Source organism: Mandrillus leucophaeus, unplaced genomic scaffold (assembly GCF_000951045.1).
Source record: "Mandrillus leucophaeus isolate KB7577 unplaced genomic scaffold, Mleu.le_1.0 Scaffold349, whole genome shotgun sequence".
In the NCBI taxonomy this organism is placed as follows: Eukaryota; Metazoa; Chordata; class Mammalia; order Primates; family Cercopithecidae; genus Mandrillus; species Mandrillus leucophaeus.
In genome coordinates, this window is record NW_012103687.1 from 770,843 (window position 1) to 776,812 (window position 5,970).

At 41.5% G+C, this 5,970-nt stretch overlaps 1 protein-coding gene and 1 pseudogene across 1 annotated transcript in view; one reads left to right on the plus strand and one right to left on the minus strand.

Annotated features, from left to right (window-relative positions):
• LOC105546096 overlaps positions 1 to 4,983 on the plus strand; it is a 9,561-nt pseudogene extending 4,578 nt beyond the window's left edge.
• The window catches only part of BCR (breakpoint cluster region), an 814,161-nt gene that overhangs the window by 627,350 nt on the left and 180,841 nt on the right, over positions 1 to 5,970 (minus strand). The gene's annotated exons all lie outside the window — the stretch shown is intronic.

Genomic DNA, 5,970 nt, shown 5'->3' on the forward strand with positions numbered 1-5,970 from the left:
TTTTTTTTAGTGTTGACCAAAATCACACACATGGAAACACGTAATTCAACAGAGTGGAATAGCAATCAGATTCTCGGCTTAGTATTACTAATGGGCAGGATTGTACAACGAGCAACTATTAGATTATTCCTTTCAGTGTTTTGTATGGCATCTAAGTTACTGAATAAATTATTAATCCATTAATCATGAATCAAATTATGATTAAAATTATTAAGTGGATGCTCAGCATTAACTGAAAACTATTGTGTGAAACATGTCTACCCAGAAAAGTAACATTCTACAAATACTATTAAACAACTTAGGTGTATGATTTTTAAGTATTAAATTATATGTCAAGCAGTTAAAGTGAATTCCAGAGTAAAAGTAAGGCATGTTTCTGAGCAACATTAATAATTCCTTAATTTGCAAATTTCTTATTTCTTATTTGGGTACTTGAAATATAGTGTGAGATTTTTTATTTCTAAATTTTGTTGCATCTTCTATTACATAAATGCATTGTTTGACAATTATAAAATGCAAGTGTTTTTTGAATGATTTTAAGAATTTGGTTTAAAAATTGATTGACACAATGTATTATTTGTACTAAGAAGTAACTTGACCCAGAACACCCTTTATGTTTGCTTATTTTTCTTCAGTGCCTGAAACGCAAAGGTATTCCTGTCACAGCTGGAAACAAACTTATCCTAAATGTGTTAAAACATATTCTTGGGTACTCTATTTGTGTATCTTTCATGCCTTGAAAATCTGAAGGTTAATCCAAGCTCACATGTTTTAGCATATTTGAGGAAGAAAAAAACTACTTTTAGTAGCAGCCTTTTAAATTTCATGAAGATTTTGGTGAGGAATAATAGTATATACTTAAGTATTGACAAAACTTTGAAAGTTTCTTTCTGTAAAATGGGAAATACTCAATATCTAAACCCAGGTCAGGCAGGGAGATCAGTATGTAACATTGTATGTTTTATATTTATAATGCTCAAAATGCAAGGATAACATTTAATCTTTGTCTACATGGTTTTAGAAAAGTAAATCTTAAATTACCAAGCTTTTTCCATATGTTCTCATACTTTCTCAAATCACTATGAAGAATTACTTGTTATCTATTAAAAATCCCCTACACTCAAATCTGTATTATGGTTTCACCAAATATTCTATGATGTAGCCCAGAAAATCCGTACCTTTTGTCCTTTTTATGTTTTAATTTGAATAATCATGTACCTTGGATTGCTGCCACATCAGTTTAACATGATATCAGCACATTCCCATGTCATCAAGGTGTTGGCTCAGATTTATTCTTATTTGGATAAAGCTTGCACTACCTTGTTACAGTTGGTTTAGTGTCTGGATTATTGACATGACATCATGAGAAGATGTAGAATTTTATACCACATTTATAAAACATGATTTTGTTTTCTACCCTTCAAGGTAAACATGAAAAATAAAGTGATATCTGTGTACTTGTACATAAATCCAAAATTATAGTTAGGAAAAAAGAAATTGATATGTGAAAATGTCAAAAAAATTACTTTGGTGCAAGGAAAAACATTATTGATTATTAGAACTTTTGATAAGTTAGCAAATTGGATACTGTATTCAAATCTTGGATTCAATATTGGGCTGACAATAGTACTGTTTTAAGGTTTCTATGAGGACTAAGTGAGAGAACTTACTAAAAATGCATTCAATATATGTTTATTATGTCATTATCTCCTTACTCCCTTTGTGGAGTTTATGAAGCAAGTCTCACAGAAGTTTGAATCACTTGTCAAATATAACCTGTTTCAGAATCCCCGAGGACTTATGCTTTCTATTCTAAAAACTGCTTTGTAAAATGTGGAATAAATGACTAGTGCCATTGTCCAGTCCAACTTGTTTATTTTACATCAGAGAAATCTGAGTCACAGAAGGCTTACTGTATCAGCCCATGGCCAGGCCATTAGGTTTTGAGTAGGTCGGAAATTGTGATGGTACCTTCTTTTGTATTTTAAGATATGTTGATATTGTGAGTACAAAAATGATTTCATAACACAGTAGAGTGTGGTAATCCAGCAAAATGCATTATAATTTTAAATATTGAAGAATATTACTGATTTTGAGTTTTTGTCTTAATCTATGAGAAATACTGCATATCACATTTGCCATGTTTAAAAATATATGCATATATACTCAAACATTTATTTTTTCTCCTCCGAATAGCATCAGGTCATCTAAGACAGGTGCTGTTCAGAGGAGAAACAAATAAATGTTTGAGTGAATGAATATTTTTACAAGATTAATATTGTAATATAATTTCGGAAATTAAAGAAAACGGTGTTACATAGTTTAGTTTAATCCATGCTTTCCATAACAACCTATATGCTTACGTTTCAAAGCAGAGAACCAAAACAAGATGAAAGCTGTTTATTCTTGCAGTGTATGACTGATGAATCTAAGTGCTAGATACATTTTCTAGCATTCATTAACTTTATCCTTTTATAAAAATTCCTATGGGATGAACTGACAATTTGGAGCCTGTTGCACAAAAGTGACACTTCTTGCCCTGTTGAAAGAACTAGACATGCAGTTATGTGAGAAGTAAAATAACCCAACACATCTTTACAGAAAATGTGCTCTGAGAAGAAATAATGTTGTTAATTAAAAGTAAATTACTGAAGTATTCACCAGCTTTTCAGTGCTTTATTTAAACAATAAACAATACATTAGAATTTTGTTTATAATACAAATTTACAAATAGTCATATGTGGGAAGAGTTATAGAAAGCACCTTAATTAAGTAGACCAACAATTATAAAGTGATATGAAAAGTATTTTACAATATATATTTACTAGTCAAAATATTGCCTTATAACTTATCATTCCAAACATAATTTGATACAATAGAGCAAATTTAGAGGAAAGAGCTTTATTCATGTAAGAGTTCTTAAAGGAATTTTTATAAGAATCATTATGGATATTTTTGAAATTATTTTAAAAATTATTAAGAGTTGTGTTAAAATACTCATAAAACGAAATTTATCATCTTAATGTTTAAGCACACCATTCAGCGTTGTTAAGCCTATTAATGGCACTGTGCACTCAGTCTCCAGAACTCTTTTCATCCTGCAAAACAGACTCTGAGCTCGTTATACAACTGTTCATTCCCTTCCCACCCTCAGCTCCTGCCAATCACCCTTCTTTCTGTCTCTAACTTTAGGTACCCCATGTAAGTGGAATTGGACAGTATGTGTCTTTTTGTGACTGGTTTAACGTAGCATAATGTATTTCATGTTGTTGGATGTGTCAGAATTTTTGTCCTTTATAGCTGAGAGTAACATGCCATTTTGTATCTATACTACATTTTTTGTTTTTTTGTTTTTTTCTCTTTGACATGAAGTCTCTGTTGCCCAGGCTGGAGTGCAGTGGCACAATCTCAGCTCACTGAAAGCTCTGCCTCCCAGATTCATGCCTTTCTCCTGCCTCAGCCTCCCAAGTAGCTGGGACTACAGGTTCTCACCACTATGCCTGGCTAATTTTTTGTATTTTTAGGAGAGATGGCGTTTCCCCGTGTTAGCCAGGATGGTCTCGATCTCCTGACCTCTTGATCTGCCCGCCTTGGCCTCCCAAAGTGCTGGGATTACAGGCGTGAGCCCCCGTACCGGCCTCCATGTTTTGTTTATGCATTCATCCCTTGGTGGTTACATAGTTACATCCACTTTCCGACCATGGTGAGTACTATTGCTATTAACATTGTGAACACTGTTGCTATTAACATGGAGGTACAAATATTCTGAGACTGCTTTCAGGGGTAGATTCCCAGAAGTAGAACTGCTGGATCATATGTTGATTCTATATTCAGCAGAACTTCCTGGTGTCCTGCTGGGGCCTGGTTTCTGCCTGGGGCCGGGTTTCTGCCTGGGGAGTGGGTATCTAGTTGGTCGCTGTTGTTTACCTTGGTCCTAGATACCCTCCTGCGACCTGGTGTGCACCTGGGGCCTATGTCCACCTCGGACCTGTTGTTTCTCTGGGGCCTTGTGCCACCCTGGGTGTCAGCCTGGTTCCTGATATCCACCTGGGGCCTCATATGCCACCTGGGACCTGCTGGTCCCTTCAAGCCTGGCATTCTGGGTCCTGATGTCAACCTGAGGTGTAGGTATCCACCTGGGTCCCAGGTGTCCACCTCTGGTCTGAGTGTCTCTGAGTGTCCCTGTGGGACCTGACACTCACCAGGGGCCTAGGCATTTATTTGATGCCTGGTGTCCATGTGGAGCATGCCATCCCATGAGGATTGATAATCAGGTGGGGACTGGGTACCCACCTCGGGCCTATTGTCCTCCTGGGGCCTCAGTGTTTACCTGAGTCTGATATCCATCCTGTGCCTGCTGCCTCCATAGGGCCTCATGTTCCCCTTGGATGCTGGATGATCAGCCGAGTCCTTGGTATCCTCTGTGGGACAACTGTCCACCTATGGGTTTGTATCCAGCTGTGGCCTGGGTGTGACCCCAGTGCTTGATGTACAGCTTGAGACCGTGTCCACCGGAGGCTTGATGTCTATCCTGGGACCGGTGTCTACATGGGGACTGAGCGCTCACCTGGGGTCTGATGTCCATCTGGGGCCTCCTGTGTTCTCACCTTGGGCCTCATATTTACCTGGGGCCTGGACATCCACTAGGAGCCTGGAGTTCAAGTGGGGCCTCGTGTTCCACCGGGGCCTGTGTGTCAATCTGAGACCTGACATACACCAAGACGTCTGATGTCCCAACTGGGACCTGGTATGTACGTGGGGCCTTGTGTCTACCTAGGGCCTGGTATTTACCTGGGGCCTGGGTGTTCACCTGGGGTCTGATACTTAGCTGGGGCCCGGTGTCCACCTTGGGCCTGCTTGTGTGCCAAACTGTGACGTAATTTGTCCACTTGGGGCCTGATGTCCATGCAGGCACTGGAGTCCCCTTGGGACCTTGTGTCCACCCGGGACCTGCTGTCCATGCAGGCACTGGAGTCCCCTTGAGACCTTGTGTCCACCCGGGACCTGCTATCAACGTGGTGTCTGATGTCCAGTGTCTGTTTGTGGCCTGATGTTTTCCTGGGTCCTTGGCTTCCACTGGGGCCTTCTGTCCACATGGAGGGAGTGTGTCCTCATGCACTGGCCCTCGTCCTGGGGAGAATGGGTGGGGAGATTCCCTGGCCCTGACCTTCAATGTCCAAGAACTCTCCATCCTACGTATTTTATGGGGAGATTCCTCTGTTGCATTTGGCCAGAAAATATATTACCTTTCGGTTGTTGAGGACTGGTGTTTACGACTGGGGACTCAGGATCCACTTGGAGGTTGGGTGTCCATGTGTAACCTGATGTACCTCTGGGTCGTGTAGTAGCTTCCTGCTGTCTCCCTGTGGCCTGGGTGTTTCACTGGGGCCTGGGTATCAGCTGGGAGGCTGTTACCACCAGCAGTCTGGTGTCCACCTGGAGCCTCATCAGGCTGCCTGGTCTCTGGTGTCCACCTGAGGCCTGATGTCCATTTGTATCTTGGTCTCGTCCTGGGTCCTGGTGTCTGCCTGGGGCTTGGTGCCCTCCTGGAGACTGAATGTTCACCTCGGGCCTTTTGTTCACCTGGGTCCTAGATATCCACGTGGGATCTGATGTGCACCTGGGGCCTGTGTCTACCTTGTGCCTGTAGTTCTTCTGGGGCCTGGTGTTTACCTGGGCCTCGTTTGTCCATCTGGTACCTGCTCTCCACCTGGGGCCCACATAGCCACCTGGGGCCTGGTTGTCACTTGCAGTCTGGTGTCCTCCTTGGACCTGGTTTCAGTCTGAGGCCTAGTGTTTATTTGAATTTCATATCCTTGTGAGGCCCAGTGTCCGTCTGGGGCCTGAGTGTCCATGTGGGGCCTGATGTTCAGCAGGGTCTCATGTATCCACCTGGGTGCCTTGTGTCCACCTGGATCCTGCTGTCCACCCAGTGCCTGCTATTCACCTGGGGCCTGGAATTCTCCTTGG